The sequence below is a fragment of the Peromyscus leucopus genome, chromosome 5 (assembly GCF_004664715.2).
Source record: "Peromyscus leucopus breed LL Stock chromosome 5, UCI_PerLeu_2.1, whole genome shotgun sequence".
NCBI classification, from domain to species: Eukaryota; Metazoa; Chordata; class Mammalia; order Rodentia; family Cricetidae; genus Peromyscus; species Peromyscus leucopus.
In genome coordinates this window covers 138,468,931-138,491,261 of record NC_051067.1, presented here as the reverse complement: position 1 = coordinate 138,491,261, position 22,331 = coordinate 138,468,931, and the positions used below count along the sequence as shown (strand labels likewise).

Genomic DNA, 22,331 nt, shown 5'->3' with positions numbered 1-22,331 from the left:
TTTTTATATCATGAATTGTGATGCAAAAATTAAACCCATACTTCATAATTTTATAAGAATTCCACAGAATGAAAGAGATTATTGGGTAGCTAATAGGAAAACAACTTAGACTTGTACACCATTATAAATATTAATTTCAGATAGCATAGAATGTTAAATACTTAAAAGAGAAAATCTAGAATATGGAAATGAAATTATTCCATTTACCCATGGAGAAAGTTTCTTAACTTTTCGTAAGTATTTTTCACATATAAAATTACTCTTGAAAAAAATTCAGCAGTCCTACCTTCCAATGTGTTTTTAAAATGTTTTTATTCATTCTCTGAGAATTTCATTACGTACATTCTGAACATACTCACCTACCTCAACCCCTCTCCTTACCCTGCTCTCAACCTCCCATTCCTTCCTACACAGCCCTGGAGGTTTCAACAAGGAAGATCAAATGCTAACATCTCCTTAGCTAGTGGTGGGATTGCATGCCCCCCACTCCCACCCCCCCCCACCTCTCACTCCCCCCTACCCCCACCCCAGGATATGTCTGGCTAGAACTTGCACTGGTCTTGTGCATGCAGTCAACAGTCACTGCTTCTGAGTGAGCCTACCCTGTTGTGTCTGAAAACACTGCTTCCTTGAGGTCCCTGCCTCTGCCTCTCACCATCTCTTCCACACCCTCTTCTGCAAAGGCCCCTGAGCTCTGGGCTAAGAAGTGTGGTGGGAATGCCTGAGATGGGTCCGAGCATTCCACAGTCTTTTGTGCTCTGCACACTGACCAGCTGAGGGTCTCTGTATAAATTGCCATCTATTGCCAGGAGAGGTTTCTCTGATGAGGGTTGATCCCTGTTAAGAGATGATCTGACCTATGGGTGTAGCTAGCAAGAAGTCATTTCCGAGGTGTTGTTTGAAACCGTTTTCTTTTGCTTTTGGGATTATAATACAATTACACCATTTCTCCCTTCCCTGTCCTCCCTCCAAATCCTCCCATGTACCCCTCCTCTTTCAAATTCATGGCCTCTTTTTCATTAGTTATTGTTACATGCATAGATAGATAGATAGATAGATAGATAGATAGATAGATAGATAGATATTCCTAATATATAACCTGCCAAGTCAGAATAATGTATGTTTTCAAGGCAAGCCATATGAGTCTGTTGTTTAGATATTAATGGGTGAAAGGACTTGGAACATTCACCCATACACTTTAAAGCCCAGGCCTACAGTGTCTTTCACTGAGGAATTTGTTATCTTTGTGTCATTTTCCTTTTCTATTTCTAATTCCTCATCTGTAACTATGCTGGGCTTTGATATTTGTGGAACTGAAGGTTCATGGCTATGTTTACATTGGAATCATCCTGAAGGAACACGATGTGAACAAGATCATGTCTACCCCAAGGCTACTCTTCCTGGCTGACTTATTAGCAGCTGTGTACAGCTACCTGAATTTCTCTGGGCCTTTCATCTCATAACTTTCAACCTTTCTTTTTATTAATAAGATAGACAGGTTTTTTTCCAGTCAGGTGATAACTTCAGTTCAATTAAGTATGATTTAAAATTTGGGAGTTTGTTATTGATCTAACTGAAATTCATTTTTCACTTATAAACCAATCCACTATGTCCAGGGGTGACATAAAGGCTCAGTAGAGCTCCTGGTGTTCCAGGGACAAGAAACAATACAATGGAGTGCTTCCAGAGAACACAGCTCCATAAATTGTCAAGAACCTTGGCATTTAATAAAAGGTTACTTAACAACTGTCCATTATTTCATATCTCAGTCCAGAAATGCACAGTAAATATCCACTGTGTCAAGGTCCACTAAGGTCTTAGCCACGGTTGCACAATCAGACATGTTGCATAACAGTAACATTGTCACAGTTACTACATAGCCAGCTCCTTCAACCATAGGAAGCCTGGGCTTCTGCTCCCCAGTTGGAATTGATGGCAAGCTATGGTAAAGGCCAGGTGCTGGGAACTGTTCTCCAAGAAGGCAAAACCAAGCTGACTAACTTAGACAATCAGAATTCTAGAGGCCTACTTGATAAAAAATAAATAAGCATCTGGAAATTACGTTCCACTTTTGGTATACAAACACGCCTGTAGTGCTTCGGCATCTGGACTGTGTGTTCTAGAGCCAGACTCTGCTATTTCAGCTACACACTTCTCTGTCCATCGCCAGATCAAGAAGAAGATAGAACATCAGGACTTGAAGATAAGGTAGAAGAGTTCAATTACATAAGGAAAATACAAAGACTAACACACTACTAAATGATGGATGGGTAAAAAAAAAAGTAATCAATAAAAAATAAAAAATGTCCTAGAATTAAATGAAAATGACAATGCAATCTCTGGAACACATTGAAAGCAGTTCTAACTTATAGTTCTAAGTACTTAATTCAAAAATCAGAAAGGTCACAAACAAATGACATAATAATGCTACTCAAGAATTTAGAAAAAAACAAGAACAAGCTCAACCCAAATCCAGTAGATGGCAAGAAACATTAGAAATCTGAGCAGAAATTAAAGAAATGAAAACAACAACAACAACAGCAACAAAATACGCAGAATCAACAAAGCTAAGAGCTGGTTCTTTGAGATGATAGCCCAGTCAACCAGAAGATAAAGATGACTCAAATTAATAAAATTAGAGATGAACACAGAAACACAAAAACAAACAAACAAGTAAATAAATGGGAATATTTTTAAAAGTCTATATTCCATGAAGGAAAAAAAACCTAAAAGAAATGGAGGAATTTCTAGATCCATCCCTATCCCTAAAGTAAAAAAAAGAGTAGATCAGCAACTTAAGCAGACCACCAACAAATATGGAAAAGAAAGAGTGATAAAATGCCTATTGGTGAATAGAAGGCCAATAGTCTCATTCAGCTGTAAGTCCTACAAACCATAATAATGGCCAGAAAAGCAAGATACCCCCAAAGGTACTATATTGGAGGCACTTAAATCTTGGTTGTAACCAACAGCTACCCTACTGGATTTAAGGTTCACTCACTATAATAGTAGGGAATTCATTCTATAAATCCAGCCAACTACCCAGGGCAGGTGAGACCACGGAACCGAGAGGAGAAACTACTACGCCGCTTCTGTAGAACAGTACAATTTTCAACTATGTTTTACACACTTACACCCACAGACAAGTGCAGCTCTCACCCTCATCAAAGAACCTTCTTTTTGCAGCAGATAGAGACCATTACAGAAAGCTACAACTTAAACACGAAGCAGAGAACACCTGACCAAGGGGTGCTCAGCCCACACTGACGAACCTACAACACAGCTCATACAACTCCAGGCTCAGGAAACATCACAGAAGATGGGCCAGAAAGATAAGAATGGGGATGCTTCATCTACGGCAGTTCAGCAATGCGGGTGCTCGTTAACAATTGACAACATCAGTTGACATATCATTGTGGATGGGGGAACTCACAAGTATCACTCCCAGATGAAGAAATACGGGCAATTAATGACTGCCGAGAGAGGAAGAACCCAGGGAAGAAGTCCTTAATTGGTTTTCCAATACCAGTGATCAGCGTTAAAAGGAAATGCACGCAAGGGTCTGGAGAGGTGGCTCAGGGTTAAGAGCACATACTGCTTTTGCAAAAGCACAGTCAGGTTGCCAGCAGCCTTGTTAGGCAGCTCACACCATCCGTAATTCCACCTCCAAGGGATCTGACACATCTGGCTTCTGCAGATATCTGCACCCATGTGTAAATAAACAAAAAACACCTACATGTAATTTAAAATAATAAAAAAAAAATTTAAAACATATACACACAAAACAACACTAGATAGACACAGCAGGTTTCATACGTGTGTGTGTGTGTGTGTGTGTGTGTGTGTGTGTGTGTGTGTGTGTGTAACAATAATAATTAAAGAAAAGAAGGCCATAGTTTGAGAGGGCCATAATTTGGGGGAACAAGGGAAGAGAAGGAGAGAAGATAAAGAGGGAGGCAATAATGTAACTGTGAAATTTTCCAAAAAAATAAATTAAAAAGGAAGACAAAAAAGAGTCAGAAACACTAATCATCTATCCAGCTCTCAACATGACAAAATAGCATTGCATAATCTTAATGTGAATAGTATGCTTAGCAATAGATGTGTATGGCCTTAGAACTATCCAGATAAGAACATCTAATCATCCTAACAGGCTACAAGGTAGACAAGTGGTTCTCAACCTGTGGGTCATGACACCCTTGGGGTCAAATGACCTTTTCACAGGGGTTACCTAAGACCATCAGAAAACACAGATATTTACAATTCATAACAGTAGGGAAATTACAGTTATGAAGTAGCAATACAAATAATTTTATGGTTGGGGGTCACCATAAAATGAGGAACTGTATTAAAGGGTCACAGCATTAGGAAGGTTGAGAGTCATTGCAGTAGAGAGTAGATTAAAAAATCAGGAAGAGAGTAAGCTAGGAAAGTACAGATTAACCATGCTACAAGCAAGAAACTCAACATACTTCATTTCCCAGAAGTAAAAAACATGAGTGACAAGAAATGATTCTCTTAAATAAAGCAGCAGTCAGATTGGGAAGGACCTTGGATACCATGTTTCAGGAGTTCAATTTTTACCTTAAGAAGAATGAAGGGGCCTTGAAAGGTTTCAATGGAGAGAGTACGGTCAACCAATGTTTATGAAGATCAGGTCTGGATGATGTGTGGGAGGGAGGTATGCAAGGTCCTGGTGACAAGCTACTGTAGGTGTGGTCCGCACTGCTCCACTTCATCCAGTGCCGTGGCCCTGCTGGGAATGCTCTCTGGAAGGAGTGCTGGAGGGAGAAGAAACCTAGCAGTAGCCAAGATAGCTAAACTGACTCCAAATTATACGACTCCAACAATTCTAATTGCTTATCCCCAGCTTCTCTGTCCTCCGTCCTTATCTCTACCATCAGCTACACTAGTGATTTCTCTTCAGGCCTTCACATTATCTCTCCTCTAAAATCTGGGAGAGTGTGACAGCCCCAGAAGTCCTCCAGAATTCTTTAGCCTCCTAGAGAAAGCATGGTAAAGGTTCTCTACTTGGGAGCAGAGAAGGTACTTGGGTAACCTGGCGTATCAAGCATCCTCCTTGAATGTATCTGAAGCATTAGGGACTGACTGTCTTCTATAGAGACTCACATCTGACTCATCAAAAAGACCTGATGGTCTTTCTAGGTCTTGAAATAATATGATATTTATTTGTTTATTGCCAAACACTCAAACTTTGTTTGCTCACTTTTAGAGGCTTTAAGCCCAACATCAAGGTTTTATCAGGTCTGGTCTCTCCTAAGGGTGCACTCCTTTACCTGCGGTGGCCTACTTTCTCTCATGTTCTTTATAAAATCTCCGTGGACATGAGCATCCCTGATATTTATATGCTCTAAGTTCCTCTTATGAGGGGGGTCATTCCTTACTCACCTCTGTGTCAGACCTAACATCCTTATAAACCCATAAAGACCTTTGTGATGCATTGACTTCACGAGGCTCTTAACCCATCAAAGGGTTAAGAATGCTATCAGATAATACCTGAGGCTTGCCTACCTAAGTGTGACCTGCTTTTCGGATGTACCCACCAATGTGTTTTACAATTGCCTTGATACTGACATTCTTTTTCTACCACTAACAGCTTCCTGGAATTGCTCCCATGGAGGAATGTGGAACCTGGGGTAATCCAGCTCCAAGTTCCTAAGCCATGGTTACTCATAATTTTGGCTTCAGAATAAATTATCTCTTATTTAAAACAAGAACAACAACAAACTCTCCTCTTATGGGGCCACCAGTCAGATTTGGGACCCATTTGTATAACCTTATTTAATCTGAATCACATCTTTAGAAGCCCTACATCCAAATCCAGTCACTTACTCAGATACTAGGGCTAGGGTTTCAGCACATGAACTTGAAGAAAAGGATCTAAACCACCCATCTAATATAATTTGACTTGTAATATGAAAGGAGAAAAGGCTACTGAAAAAGGAAGATAGTTAAAACCGAAACCAAAACCGGTAGTTGGTGATCAACTTGTCAAAGGGTTGTTTGGATTCTAGAAAAAAAAATCAGAGTTTAAGTTCCTTGGAAGTGAGATTGCAGAGTATTTACGGCTCTCTACAATGGCATCGTCTAAGATATTTCTATGGAATCAACCAAATGACACAGAAGGAAGAACTGGGTGGTGGTTGTCATGATTTCAAAACGCGGAGCTCCATAGCTCACGCTTTGAACTTCTGGTTCCCAGTGGTAGCACCGTCTCCGGAGGTTGCAGAAACTTAGGATGTGTGGCCTACCCAGAGGAGGAAGATCACTGGGGCACGCCTTTAAGAATCATCCTGGGCTCCCAATCTACTTCCTGGTCACCATGAGAGAAAGAAGCTTCTTCACCATACACACATTCCCAACGGTCTTGATGTCTTGCCTTACAACAGGGATAATGACTGAAAGTTCTGTAACTGTTACCAAAATAAACCTTCTTCCTTTTAGCTAGAGTTTACCTGCCTGGCCCACAGTCAGGACAAATCTTTGTAACTCGCCAGTCCCACAGCTGCTCAGACCCAACCAAGTAAACACAGAGACTTATATTGCTTACAAACTTTATGGCTGTGGCAGGCTTCTTGCTAACTGTTCTTATAGCTTAAAGCAATCCATTTCCATAAATCTATACGTTGCCACATGGCTCGTGGCTTACCAGCATCTTCACATTCTGCTTGTCCTGGCAGCGGCTGGCAGTGAGTCCTTCTGACTTCCTGTTCTTTCTTTTCTCCTCTCTGTTAGTCCCACCTATACTTCCTGCCTAGCCACTGGCCAATCAGTGTTTTATTTATTGACCAATCAGAGCAATTTGACATATAGACCATCCCACAGCAGTTGTTAAATATATGTGGAACTGGCTTGCTGGAGGAATTTGGAAGAATTCAAAGATGCTGACTAGAGAAGCCATTTGGGGCTTGATAAAAAGTTAATAAGTCTCTGCCATATGAGTGCCAACACAGTTAGAAAAACTCTATTTCCTTCTTAAAAAGCAATTATCTTTGGAGTTGATTTTCAACTTATAATACTTCAATAATGCAGACAACAACAGCTAACACATGTTACTAAATACTCTGCCATCCAGCCCTGTTTCTGATACAAGTGCTTTGAATACTGTCTTAGAGTTTCTATTGTTATGAAGAGACACCATGACCATGGCAGCTCTTATAAAGGAAAATATTTAATTGGGGCTGGCTTACAGTTTAGATTTAGTCCCTTATCATCACGGTGGGAAGCATGGCTACATGCAGGCAGATGTGGTCCTGGAGAGGTAGCTGAAAGTTCTACATCTGTATCCCCAGGCAGCAGGAAGAGACAAGGGCAACATTAGGCCTGGCTTGAGTTTCTGAAACCTCAAAGCCCACCCACCAGTGATGCACTTCCTTCAACAAGGTCACACCGACTCCAACAAGGCCTTACCCCAATAATGCCACTCCCTATGAGTCTAGGGGGCCATTTTCATTCAGAACACCACAAATACCTTGTAAATTTTCCAAAGAAAAGTAAGAGATTGACCAAATGTTTGTCACTACATAGAGCTCATTATTACCCTTCCAGTTGCTAAAAATGCCCTGGTTATCTGTTGCTTCTGCTTTAAGATTGTACAGTTTGAGTATTCTTTATCCAAAGTGCTCAGGCCTGAAGTGTTTCAGATTTTAGAGGCTTTTGTTGTTGTTCATGTCTTTGGTTTTGGATTATGGAATACTTGTCTATGTTTTACTTGTTAATCATCTTTAATCTAAAATTCTGAAATCTGAAGTATTCCAAACTGGGCTTTAGGTTTCAGATTTCAAGATGGATGTTCAACTTACACCACATATTTCAGCTTACTGTTATATCAGTATTTAACCTTCCATTAATATTTCTCTATTAGTTAAGTTATACCACTGCAAAGACAACCCCAGAGTCAGTGATTGACAGCAATGAGGGCCAACTTCACACTCACCTACCTATACAGCCAAGGGCGGTATGTGTGGTCTTTGCTCAAAGTCACTCTTTCTGGGAATCCTTGTGGATTCTGTCTGTTGTTATCTGATGTTGAGGCTCACACTGCTCAGTCTGGTGTAGTTGGCCCTCCAGAGCTGCAATTCTGCCTCTGTAGATTCAACCAGTTGTGGGACAAAATTGTTAAAACAATCAAGCAAACAAAAAATAGTCACACAATCATAAAGATAATATAGGCTAGGTATGGTTTGTATGCCTGTAATCCTCAGGACTTAGAAGGCAAAGGCAGGGGAATCATGACTTTGAGGCCAGTCTAGAATACACAGTGAGTTCCAGACCGGCTTGCATTACAGAGTGAGTGATTCCCTATCTCATTTGTTTTTTTAGTTGCTCTACATATCCCTGGCTGTCCTGGAACTCATTATGTAGCTCAGGTTGACCTCAGACTCAACGATCTGCCTGCCTCTGTCGCCCAAGTGCTGAAATTAAAGGTGTGCATCACCACTACACCTGGCTTAAAAAATTATTTTAATGCCCAAATGAACTACAACAAAAGGTGTGAACACAGTGACACATGCCTGTACTCTCAGTACTCAAGAGACTGAGGTGGGGATTCTGAATTTGGGGTCAATCTTTGCTACATATTAAGATCTTAATCAAAAGAAATTATTTAAATGCAGCATGTGGTATAAGAACTATTTACCCTAAATGTAATTGTGTTAGATATTATAGAGTCATTTGGAAATGATTACATACATGGGAGAGTGGTTGGGCATATGCTATGTGCAAACACTATGCTAGTGTTATAGGAAGCATTTGGACATCTGCAAATTTTATGTGCTGGTTTTTCTGGAATTAATTGTTAATGGATACCAAAGGCAACTGTAGTCATTAGGCATATACACTTACTGAGACTGAAATGTGGCTCATCTGGCTAGAGAAATAATTGTGAAATACACATTAAATCTCATATTTAATACAAAAGGGTGAACTGTATTGAATAACATTAATTACCTGCTGGATGATTTTTTTTTACTTAATTAGGTTAAATGAACTATACTGTTAAAATTAATTTTGTCTTTTCCTTTTGAAGTGTAACTACTGAAATGCTTTAGATTTCATGTGGCTGGTGTTGGATTTCTGATGGATGGCACTGGCCTTGGAAGAAGAAAGTATGCCAAGGCACAGGATGGTTCTGAGTCTCCACTAAGAGGCAACAATGTAGCTTCTGTTCATGTTTCTTTGTCCAAAACAAGTCACATGATAATGTCTAACTTTTTAGAAAGAGGAAGTATTACTGAATCATATATACCCAAGAGACCCAGCCAAAATGTCGCAAAAATCTATAAAAATATATAAACAAGGAGTTATAACCACATCAGCTGTGCATGGGAAGCAATCGCACCACAAGAAGCAGTTTTGGCAGAAACACATCACAGGTCAGCAGAGGGGCTATGGGGGTGAAGGCCAGCATTCAGTCAGGAAGGAACCCAGGGCCGGGAGAGCACACAGTGGAGGCTATGGGTTTGTGCTTCGCTGTTGGTCTGCTGTCTCATAGGGACCGAAAGACTGGATGCTCAGAGCACTCCAGTCTCGGGACAAAGCTGTGGATCAGACCACATTTCATCGTGCGTCACGGTCGGAAAAGTCACAGGCAGATGAAAAGCAAAAAGAACTTCGGCACTGTAGAAAGCGACTAGCAAAGGGGCCTCACGCTGCCCCAGAAGGAAAGGGGCGGGCACATGAAATCTAAGTAGAAATGAACTACAAGGAAACCTCAGTGTTGTGGGTAACCTACAGCCGTGATGAAGACATTTCCTGTTCACTTCTCTCTGTAGCAGGAATTGGCTCCTGGCTTAGTCTGGGGTCTATGGGTGGGAGAAGGTATGAGTCTACCAGGACCAGGAAGTGTTTTTCCTAGAGACATAAAAGAAAAGCCCAGTCACTTAACATAACGACAAGCAGGTACAGTCTTTGAGTCTTTTGGCACCACACCAAAAGACACCTGATTCTTTACGGTGCACTTGGACCTCACAACCGACTTTCAGGGGAGCACTCGCTTGTCTACTGGTCACGGTAGCTGACCCAGAACCAGGCAGTTCTCTTGTTTCTGCCTTTCATAGGCTGTGCCGCACACTGACTAGCAAGACTTAGCAGAGCAGGCTGAAGCATTATTCATCACAAAAGCCTACGAGTCAGAAAGACAATCAATCCCCAAGACATGGCCAGAAGGGTAGTCTTTCTGAGTATTCACACTATTGCTGTTTGTTTAGGTACTTGTTTGGGGAAGATGTTTGAAGTTGATTCCTTCCTTTTTATCCTACAGATAATCTGATGACCCTGAACTAGGATATATTCCTAGAGATGTAAAAGTAAAGCCCAGTCACTTAACATAGAGACAAGCAGGTACAGTCTTTGAGTCTCAGGCACCATCTGTAGGAGGCCAGCTCCTACATTTTCAAAGATTCCTATGAGGAGGAGAGAGGCATAAGAAACTTTTAGATAGAAAGACAGCAGAGAGGAGACAGACAGAAATGCAGGATAGCTTCGGGAGGACCTGGATCAAAATCCACCAGCCCCCTCTGTCTCTTCAAAAGGGCCAAGAGGCAGGGTAAAAGACCTCCCCCTTGCTAGATCAAAGCACACCACCCAGCCAAGTATAGACCCTTCAAAACACCTGGTAACCATGCCCGTGGTCCAATCATCCCCTTATACAGCCTTGCTGGGTAAAGCAAGATCAGATCTCACTAGGAAACCTCTGTGGGTCTTCACACTTAGGTGGGAAAAGGAAAGGTCATCAGAAAGGAGATGGAGGGGTGGAAATCCATCTTTCTTTGTTCATTTTTTGGTTTGCGTTTGTTTGGTTTTGTTTTTTGTTTTTGATTTTTTGAGATGGGGTCTTGCTATCATAATAGCTCTGGCTGTCCCTGAAATCACTCTGTAGACCAGGCTGGCCTCAGACACACAAAGATCCACCTGGATCTGCCTCCTGAGTGCTGGGATTAAAGGCGTGTGCCACCACACCTGCTGGAATCCAGCTTTCTAATAGGAATGAGGCAGAGCTGACTCATCTGCCGAGGACCACAAGGCTCCTGTGTGAAAGAGAGCAGAGAAGTATCTTTTTCACAGGAGGCCTAAAGGAAGGAGTAGGAAATAAGAAGAAGGCTTGAGGGGAAGGGCTGGGATGAAGGACCTCTGACCTTCCCTTTCCCTCCCACACCTTCTAAAAACACCATTCATTCCATGACTTTGTTATTTTTCTTCTTTTGTGTGTGTTGTGCATATATGTATAATCATATACAGGTGCATGGACACATATGTGCACATGTAGAAGCCCAAGGTTGGTGTCAGGGATCTTCTTCTATCATTCTTCTACCTCATTCTGTGAGGTGGGATCTCCCAGGCGAATGCAGAGCTTTCCTGCACAGCTAGTCAGTCTTATTAGTCAGCTTGATCTGAATCTCCTGTCCCCGCCTCTTGAGGCTGGAATTACTGGCTGGCTGCCATGCCTACCAGGAATGTACGTGGTTCTGGAGATCTGAAATCTGGCCCTGTAGTTTGCAAGGCAATTGTTTTAACCATTGAGTCATCTCTCCAGCCCCAATTCCATCACTTTAAATGCCATCCTTCCCCGGGTCTGGACCTCCTCTCCAGGTTACAGCTTTCCAATGAGTGTCCTCATGTGGCGACCTGACAAATGTCTGAAACTTAATTCCCAAATGAACAGATTCTCACTCATGCTAACCCATACAACCTCCCTCTCGGACACACTTAATGGTATCACCATGGACCAGCCTCTCGGGCAAGAAATCTGAGTCCTACTTGCTTACTCTGGCCCTCACCTTTCACATGGACTGTTGAGGAATAGCTGTTTAAGTATGCAAAGATGTGTTGCATTTGTTTAACTATGTAAAGATGTGCTGTGTTTGTTTATGTTGCAGAATATTTGTTTAACTATGTAAAGATGTGCTGTTGTTTTACCTTGCCTGCCTAAGGCACCTGATTGGTCTAATAAGGATTTGAATGGCCAGTAGTGAGGGAAGAGGTGTAGGCAGGACTTCCCGCAGGGAGAGTAAGCAGGAGGAGGAATTTAGGCTCGAGTAAGGGGAGAAAGAAAAATAGATGCCAGGGGCCAGACAGACAGACAGACATGGGGGAAGCAGGAAAGTAGGACATACAGAATGAAAGAAAGGTAAAAAGCCCCAAGGCAAAACATAGATGAAGAGAAACAGGTTAAACTAAGTTAAAAGAGCTAGTGGGACAAGCCTGAGCTAAGGTCAAGTATTCATAATTAATAATAAGTCTCCGTATCTTTATTTGGGAGCTGGTTGGCAGCTCAAATAAAATGCCAACTACAATGAACTCTAACAGTAAGTCCAGTTGAATCAACTTCCATTGAGCAGAGGACAGCATTTCACTCTTCCCCAGCAGGACCTCAGCAATCCACTGTCCGTGCATACTCTTAGGAGGAACAATGACCTTAGGATTTCAAATGTTTCCTGTGGTCCTCTGACTTCAGTGGCTTCATTTGTCACATGGATTACATTCAAACTCTCCAAGGCCAGACAGCCTGGCCTCAAGTCCTGCTGACCTCCATCACTCCCAACCCCCTTGCTTTCTACCTCAGACTCCACTGATTTCTTTTCACTTCCTTGATACACCTTACAGATCTTCACATGTGGATCTCTTTTGGGCTGTAACATTGTTCTTTCCTCCATGACCTTCTCTGGGGTTTGTTGTTGTTTTGTTTTGATTTGATTAGTCATTGCTTTTTTTTTTTTCCTAAACTCTTGGAAAAGCCTTCCCCTGGATTTTTATTCTCTTCTGTCTGTGCCTCTTACTCATTCTGTTCAAAGTTGGTTTGTTTCGTAGCATAAGTTTCCTTTTTCTAGTCTTTTTTTAAAAAGTCTTATCATGTAGCTCAGGCTACCCTCAAATCTGCTTCCAAGATGACCTCGAACTTGCAATGCTTTTCTCAAGCATTTAGCTTATAGGCATGCACCATGGTACCTAATTGAAATGGGTGTTTTCTTCCAAAACTACACTAGCCAGAGGCTTGCATGTAGAGGATGCTTGGTTTATTTTCTGAGCATCAATATGGATTTTATTGTTTGGGCCACCAGAATTCTACCACCCAGTTGTCTGAAAGTTAATGGTTGCCTAGGATGTTTCTTGACTACAGACTGAGGGTGTAGCTTTGGTATGAGTCAGCACACAGGTCTAGAAACTGTTCAGATGAATGGAGCTAACTTGTCAGACAGAAGTTGCCCCATTGCATGAGCAGGAATAGTTTTCAGCCTGTGCTTCATGAACTAACCCAGAAGCTGGTCACTCAGTTTTGTAAGGAGGAGACTCCTGGCTGTCTTTAGACCTTGCCAATATATAAGTGATCACCAACCAAGGATGGTCCTCGGAGAACAGGGCAGGACAGACATCCTCTAGAGCAGTGGTTCTCAACCTTCCTAATGCTGCCACTCTTTAAGACAGCTCCTCATGTTGTGGTGACCCCAGCCACAACATTATTTCATTGCTCTTTCATAACTGTAATCTTTCTTCTGCTATAAAATAATGTAAATATCTGATATGCGACCCTGTGGAGGGGTCTTGACCCACAGGTTGAGAACCACTGCTCTAGAGGTTTGCTGGACACTCATTAGTAAAGGTGAAGAGCTTTCACTTTTTCCCTAGTGCTGACCAGGACACATGAGGACATCCTGGATTACACTGGAGTCATCAACCCTATTTTACAATACAGTCATGCACGACATAGAAACATTGCAGCCCGTGACACCATCGATTATAAAGGAGATTAAAGAACCCCTTCCCACCGAGTGCTATCACAGCTGTCTCGGCTGCCCGTCACAGCGCATTGCTTCTGTGGATAACGACCCCCCACCGTGCTGCCCGTTGTATAAAGCACAGCACAGAGGCAGGAGAGGCGGCTCACAGTGCAGCTCTGGCTGGGCAAGCCCTGGGGCCAGAGTTCGGATCCCCGCACTCACGCAATAGCCAGGCATAGAGTTCTGGCGCCTGTCACTCCAGAACTGCAGAAAGCAAAGGGAAGAGGACTCCTGGGGCCTGCGGGCTTCCAACCCAGCCAAAGAACTCAAGCTCCACACTCAGCAAGAGACTTTGCCTCGAAGGAACAAGGTGGAAAGTGACAGGACAATGGGTGCCTTCCTCCGGCCTCCATGCACACACAAGTGCACACATGCATGCATAAGCATGCACAAGTGCACACATGCATGCATAAGCACGTGCTTATAAAACTTATCAAAAGATAAGTTTTGAAAAAGGTCACAGTACACAGTTTACGTGCACTACGTAGTATTTTATAACAAATGACTATATTGCTGGTGTGTGTTCACTCTGCTGTACTTTTTAGTCATTATTTTAAAGTGTACTCCTTATGTGAAAAAGTTTACTGTAAACCAGTAAACATCATGTTATACCAACAAACAGCATCATATATCTTGTTCCCACACTCCCTGGATGCATCAAGATGCCACATGGAGGGACTGATTTAAACCATCTAAGTGTGTAACAGTGCACTGAGTTTTCAAGACAATCAATCACCCAACTACACGACTCTCAGAACATCTCCCACAGGGGTCTAACTAGATCTCAGCAGCATCCAGGTTCTCTATGTCGTGTTGGTTCACAACTCATGAATGTGCACTGTTTTAATGGGCGGGGGTGGGGCACTGGAGGAAAGAAGAGACTCTGAAGGGTCAGGGGAGCCTGTCTGGAGCCAAAATGTAGAAGTAAACCAGCATGAGGAGGAGGGTTAGGAAAGACAGGAACATGAGTCAGGGAGAAAGAGGAGGAACTAGCCTCGGGAGACAGGGATGGTCAGATTGGAAAGTCCCTTCGAGGGTCCCCCACACCCCCCAGCGTGAGACCTGCCTTCTTTCCTGTCTGGTAGGGATCCAGAAACTGCACCTGCCCTGCTCTGCTTCAGAACGATGTGCCTGAATGCCCGTCAAAGTTCCCTACAGCGTGAAAGATTTGAGAAATTGCATCACATTGTTGGCAACACACCCAGACAGGAACACAGGTCAAGAGGGAAAGGAAAGAGACAAGATGTGACAAGACCGGCAGGCAGGCAGAGCTGTGCAGTGGTGAGTGTGAGCAGCAGGCGTGGACTGCCTGCCTCGGGGGCCAGGAACTCCAGCCCTGGCTCCACCAAACGGTCCGTGGAGCTCTTCCAGCAGCAGCGGATGTAGAAGGCTGAGTGATCAGTGTTTTAGGGAGCCCTTTTATTATTTCGCTGGGTACCAGGCTTTGATATTAACACCCAGGGCTCAGAGAAAGGCAGCAGCACAGTAGTCTTTATGCTTTCCGCCTGAGAACAGAAAAACCCCAAATGAAATTTATTCACACAGAAAAACCTAAAGGTTGGAGGCACAGATAGATTCACTGGCTCCAGGTGCCACCCCACCCCCCACCCTGCCCCAGGTCTGGCTTTGTTCTCAGGCAAACTCGGAGATCAGACTCACCTACTTTCCAGTCTCTTTCAAGCAGAGAAAGAGGCGTTTATTCTTGGTAGTTCAACACAGAGCTGAAGACGGACTGTTTGGACTGATGCAGCCACGGGCCTATCTCTAATCTAGTTCCTGCAACTAGCCAAACAGAATGTGCCGTTGACCAAGATCTGGGTGCTGTAGGAAGTTCAAGTCTTACTTGAACCCTGTGTACTAAAGATAAGAAAAAAAGGAAACCCAAGAAAACAGGGGGTTCGGATCAACCAAAATAGGGAACCAAAGAGAATCATCAACAGAAGAGTTGGACACTGAACAGAAAGAAACTGCCACACGTGTGGAAAGAAAGGGTCCAGAAAGTAGACAGTAAGTAGAAGGGCTGGTGACTGAGGGGAGCAAGACTTAGTCAGTGTCCCAAAGAACAGAACCTAACGCAGAACTTCACAGCTAGTGGTCTGCTTGGTTGTCGAACCCAGGACTTTACAAATGAGAGAGAAAGAAGGGACTTGGAGGGCCTCTTCCATAAAGGTCTGTGTCTAAACATAGCATACAGGAATTTCATAACCCAAAGCAGTCCCTTATAGGGATGGGTGGAGAAGAAGAATCTGCCATATATACTGGGCTGGCAAGTTTTATGCCAACTTGACACAAGCTAAAGTCATTGGAGAGGAGGGAATCTTAATTAAGAAAATGCCTCCAAGTAAGGGGTGGTGGCGCACGCCTTTAATCCCAGCACTCGGGTAGCAGAGGCAGGTGGATCTCTGTGAGTTCAAGGCCAGCCTGGTCTACAGAGTGAGTTCCAGGGAAAAAAAGAAAGGAAGGAAGAGAGAGAGAGAGAGAGAGAGAGAGGGAGGGAGGGAGGGAGGGAGGGAGGGAGGGAGGGAGGGAAGGAAGGAAGGAAGGAAGGAAGGAAGGAAGGAAGGAAGGAAGGAAGGAAGGAAGGAAGGAAAGTGCCAAAGACTTGTGGGAAACCCTAGAGAGGGTTACAGATTTGAAAAAAAAGAATAAAGGAAGAAAAAAATAAAATGCCTCGATAAAATGGGGCTGTCTGCAAGCCTGTGGGGCATTTTCTTAATTAGCAGTTGATGGAAGGGGGCCCAGCCCGCTGTTGTCTGGACCATCCCCTGGCTGGTGGTCCTGGCTTCTGTTAGAAAGCAGGCTGAGCAAGCCGTAAGAAACAGCCAGTCAGCAGCACCATCCATGGCTTCTGCATCAGCTCCTGCCTCCAGGTTCACTGCTTTCGATGATGGACTGTTTTATAGAAGTGAGAGGGAAATAAACCCTTTCCTTCCCAGGTTGCTTTTAATCATGGTGTTTCATCACTGCGGTAGTAACCCTGACGTCATCCACCAATCAGTCTCCTTTCTGATTTAACTCGCCTAAACTTCTGTGGCGTCTCCAGGCTGCTTCAGTACGTGAAGCCAGGTTTCTCTAGCCTGTGATATGGTGTTCCACCCAAGAACATGTGATGAAGTAATGGATAATACCAAAGGCCAGACATTGCCTGGGGAAATAGAAATGAAATAAGCAGGAAACTGGCTCCTGGGAAGAAAAAGGCCCATGCAGCAGGTGGAGCCCAGAGAAACTAGGCTGGAACATTGAGTGTGTTCAACTCTGGGATTATGTTTTTGATTAGGACTTTATTCTAAATAACTAGTAGCCTAGTGCTCAGCACATTTTAGGGCTTTGGAAAATGTTGGTAAACAAATTATGTGCAAGGCATTATATAATGAGCAAAGTGTGTGTATCTATATAATGTGACATGGAATTTCACTCACACTTTTATTTTAATTATTGCCTTATAAATTGTCATGTATTTACAGAGTACCATATTGTGTTTCAATATGTATATGTATTATATGATACTCAAATCAGGGAAAGTATATGTCCTCAAGCATTTATCATGTCTTTGCATTTAAAACATTGACAACCCTTTCTTCTAACTTTACTTTAACAAGCCATGCATTACCATTATCTACAGTGACCTTACTATTGGTCATAACTTTGGAATATAATTATTAAAATGTTAAACTATAGAACTCATCCATACAACAATCTTACAATGATACAGTGTATATGTATCCAGAGCCCTGAATGTTTTGCTTAGATCAACTCCGGTAATTGTCACAATTAAATGCTAGGGGATAATTAATGACCACAAAGAAGTCTTTGTAAGCTCAGCTGAATGCACAAACTCAGAGTGACCACAGGCCACCAGTCTATTCAGAAGGACATGAACAGGGACCAGAGCTCAGCAGCCAAGCAGCTTCAGGCCTTTCCTTTCTATGACAGCTCTTTTTTATTTTTCTTTTGAGACAGAGTCTCACCATATCACCCTGGCGGTCCTAGAACTCATTATGTCCATATAGTTCTTGAAGCAAACCAGTCGGTCCATGGAAATGAGATCGATATGTAAGCACGGCATTTACCCTAGTTCAGTCAGGTATCTTACTCTCCACCAAAGCTAATAAAAAACCTTCGATAGATTTTTTTCTTTCACTGGCTAGACTTCATAATTTAGAGAAGTTTCATGTTTCAGAAAAAGGGAGTTGAAAGTACAGAAAATTTCCATATGTCCTAACCCTCTGTGGCCACACAGTTCCCTTATTATTAATACATAGCCTTAGTGTGGTTCATTCGTTGTACTTGATCAGACAATGTTGTTAATACATGGTTATTTAGTAACAGCCAAGGTCTGCAGTCTCTGTGGTATACATTCTGCACATATTGATAGATATGTACGCGTGTATGTACCCACTGGTACAGACAGCATCATATGAAATAGTTTTAATGCATTAAAAATTCCCTGTGTCCCACCTGTGCTCCCTTCTGATTACCTCAACTGACCTCCAGCACCTGGCACCCGCTAACCTTTGCAATGCCTCCCTCTGTAATCTTTTATTCTCCTAGAATGTCCTAGGCTAGGAGCATGCTATGCTCAGCCCCCAGACCAGCTGCTTTCACTGAGTGACCTGCATTTCGAATTGTGCCACATCTTTCTGTGGTTGAATAGATCACTTTTTGTAGTGCTGGACAATGTTCCACTGTTTGGATTCATTGTCAATTTACCCACTCGTTTGTTGCAAGATGTCTTGATTGCTTCTTGCATGTTTTGTTGTCCGTTGGGAATAAAGCTTCTGGAAGCATCCAGGCACAGGGTTTTGTGTGGACGTACATGTCCAATTCATTTGGGTGAAATGCTGAAGGGTGTGTGTGGTTGTTGAACAATATGTTAATATCCCCTGTAGGGTTTTTCTTTTCCTATTTATTTACTTCAAGTTTAAAGTAGTTTACTATGAAACAAAGCATATGTACAGGAGGCTTTTTCTAGGCATGCTTTCAAGGATATAAGGCAAACATCCAGGTACTAGAGTCACTACATTCACAAAAGCCTCGAGCATGGCATCCCCATTGCCTATTTATGATTCACTTCTTCCTCCTAGCCCAGATATTATTTTACTAACCAAGGCTCATCTTCACTACAAGTATATGGTTGTAACATAGTTAATATTTTTACCTTTTCCAAGTTACTAGGAGAAAAGATAGTCAAATGTGTTTGATTCGCTCAGAAGATTAACAAATTTTGTTGAATTCTTTGCTCACAAGTTTTATCATTTACAGTTTTCAAATAAGAAACAGATGCACCAGATGTTGTCAAGTAACTCACCAAGGTCACAAAGCCAATAAACAATGGAACCACCGGGCAGTGGTGGTGCACGTCTTTAATCTCAGCACTCGGGAGGTAGAGCCAGGTGGATCTCTGTGAGTTCGAGGCCAGCCTGGGCTACCAAGTGAGCTCCAGGAAAGGCACAAAGCTACACAGAGAAACCCTGTCTTGAAAAAACAAAAAAACAACCAAACAAACAAACAAAAACAAAACAAACAAACAAACAAAAAAACCAATGGAACCGAGATTCAGACTCAGGTGTCTAGCCTCAAAGGGTCTATCTAGCAATGTTATAGTCCACTGCCTTTCACAGCCCCCTCTCTGTAACAATCAATATAGAACTTACGTAAATAACTCATTGGCCAACATATCTGAAGTACTGGGCAATAAGCCTGTACCCACTAGACTAGCTATAGTGATAATTTTATTTAAAAGGCCTCTATTTCTATGCTCTGGGGGAAATTTTTCAAAGCCCTGATAGCCATGGGCTGGGGAAGTCCCTCGGACTTCTGGGCGTTCCCAGGGCCTTCCAGATGGCCTCTGACTCAGGCCCCTGCAGCACAGCTTACTTTCTCTATTTCCCACAGAAACTCTTGTGCAACGTTTTGACTATTTTGCTGAACGTCACGAGGAACCAATCACTTCAAACCTTCTTGTGACCTCTGTAAAATTTTCTGCGTGTGGGTGGTGTCACAGAAGAAACACTTTGCACAGTTCCTAGTATTGTATACTAGACATGGCATTCACTCACACCCCTTGTACTTGCTCCCCTATCACAAGAGGTGTGTGACTAAAGATCTTTAATGTATGCTTGTTTTGATTTTTAATTTTCCTTCCACTGCAGCTGAGCAAACGGGCAGAAAGAGAAGTATGTACTTATGTACTTCCCATTTAACAACAATTGTACTTTCCCCGTAAACCTCCAACTTTGCCATCCAGGAATCATTTTTGCCCATCTGTTCTACTATACCATCAAATGTTCATTAAGTTTGGGTCTGAAACGTGCTTTGGTTACAGTGCTTTTGTTAGTGACTGGCCAATGCTGTGGCTAGCAAATAAGCATAAACTGGCATATTTCTTCTCCTGTCCTTCCGCTAGTTTTCGGATGTATCTTGAGATGTAATTGAGGTCAGATATGAAATTTCCTGCACTCTTAGCTCAATCAGGCATTTGGACCATCTGTTCTAAGATAAGTAGGACTCTGCCACTGATCTTGAGAAATCCCAGGGGAATACATAGGACAAGAACCCAGGCAAGGGGAAGACAGTTTCATAATAGAAGGGAGCAGACCCTGAGGGATGGAATGTGTGTACTTCCTGCTGCTTTGAAAACACATCCAAGGTTTAAAAGAATTTTTTTCTCTGGCTCGCAGCCTCAGAGGTTCCAGTCTACAGTTACTTGGTCCCATGGCTTTTGGCCTATGGAAAGGCAGAAGATCATGGTAGGGATGTGTCAACTCAACTCAGGAATGTGTTCATTCATGGCAGCTTGAGAGCAGAGGTGAGGATGGGGAGAAGAAGCTGGGGTGCCAGTGACTCCTTCAAGGGCATGCTCTCATGCCCTAACTTCCTAAATGCCCCACCACCTCCCAACAGCACAACCTTCTGGGGGCCAAAACTTCAACTGTGACCTCCGAGGGACAGTTACTATCGAGACCATAACATGGATTTAAGGGAGAGAAGCAATCATATCTAGCGGTGAAGATTATAAGATAGCATTAGGTTTTTGTTTTCAAAGACTAAATAGAAATTTAATAAACTGGGATGATACAGAGAAGATTCAAGATAGAAGTGCCATTAAAAACAAAGGCTAACAAGTAAGTAGCGTGATCAGAAATCAACAGCGTGGTGCTCTGCTTGGCAGAAGCATGGGATACTAAGGCAGGCTTTGCAATCAGGACTGTGGGGGAGGGGACATTAGAAGGACTCAGTCTGTAATGTAGTGTGATACAGAAAATCTACCACAAAGTAGCAAAAGACAAAAAATTAGTCGAGGTGGGAAAACCTTCTAGTCTCAAAGTTGCACAGCCTGGGATAGAGGATGGAATTTACATTTGGATCCAACTTGCTCAATCGGTCCTTGTAAACATCATTTCAACAGGCCTTTTAATTGTGTAGGTTTAAGGGCAAGAACTTACTATTTTTCTTAAATAAAGCCAAAAGGCAATAAAATAACCCAAACACAAATGCTTTGGACGGTGTATTTAGTGATGTAAATTGGGCACATCTTAAGCTCAATTATGCTCCTGGAGGGTTATAATTTTTTCCTCAATTTGGATTTAGAAATTATGTCTGAAAATTACTGGTTGTTGTTGAGAGAGGTGTTTATAGGTTCTTGTCCAAGCATATGTTTACAGATGAGTGAAAACCTGTCTGTAGGAGGATTCCTGCAAGAGGCCATTCCCTGTATGCTGGAGGGGTTGGGTTTGCCTTGAGTCAGTACATCCAGGCTAGAGTCTTGTCTCAGTGTTGCCCACACCTGCACAAGCTAACATTATTAGTAAATGTGGTCTAGGGGTGGGGGGTTAAACTCTCCATTCATAGAAACTGCCTTAGTTATGAACAGTGGGTTATCAGGTAAAGGGATGGATAGCCTTCAAGTTACTCATCTGTAGAAGACTGGGACAAGATGAAGCAGTGGTACCCACATGGAAAGCATGGACAGCAGCCAGAGAGAAGAACCTGGGCATCTCCTCCATGCCATACCTGGGGAACTCTGAAAAGCAACCTGGAGAAATAACCAGACAAATCCAAATGAAGCACTGCTACAAACAGGAATGTGAGTTTCATCACGGACACAGAGAAGGACTGTTCTAGAGTCAAGGAGACAAGAGAAATATCAACCAAGTGATGTTCATGACCTGGTACTGGTTTCTGGATTTGAAAAGAAATTGTCAATCAGGACATTTAGTTATGAAAAGAATTGGGGAAATTTGAATGCAGAGTAGATGCTGTAGAACAGGAATGTAGATTGCCATTAAAATTCCTGAATCTAGCTTTTGACTTGCAGATACATAAAAGGATTCTTTTGCTTTTAAGAGGTGCTTAGGAAGTATGAACAGGTATTTAGGAATAAAGGGTCAAGATATTCATGCAACTTATCCTTTAAATAGTATGTTTGTAGAAATATTGTAAGAGGGGAAACAAGTGTGGCATTTAAGAGTGGTGATTTTGTTTGTAAGGACTCAATGCATAATAACTTATCTGCAAAAGTGTGATTTTATTATA

General features: G+C 42.5%; 1 protein-coding gene across 10 annotated transcripts in view; it reads right to left on the bottom strand.

The window, feature by feature from the left end:
- Positions 1-22,331, bottom strand: part of Dnajc5b (DnaJ heat shock protein family (Hsp40) member C5 beta) — a 163,484-nt gene that overhangs the window by 129,230 nt on the left and 11,923 nt on the right. For 2 of the 10 annotated variants that reach the window (XM_037206406.1, XM_037206398.1), the window contains exons 2-3: positions 7,962-8,107; positions 4,585-4,781 (exon numbers count right to left, since the gene is read on the bottom strand). The exons of 4 other annotated variants lie outside the window; for them this stretch is intronic. The gene's annotated coding sequence lies outside the window, so the exon portion shown is untranslated. Of the gene's footprint in view, positions 1-4,584; positions 4,782-7,957; positions 8,108-9,754; positions 9,874-15,455; positions 15,544-22,331 lie in introns of those variants that run through there. 4 more of the 10 variants (XM_037206401.1, XM_037206400.1, XM_037206399.1 and 1 more) reach the window with 4 other exon arrangements.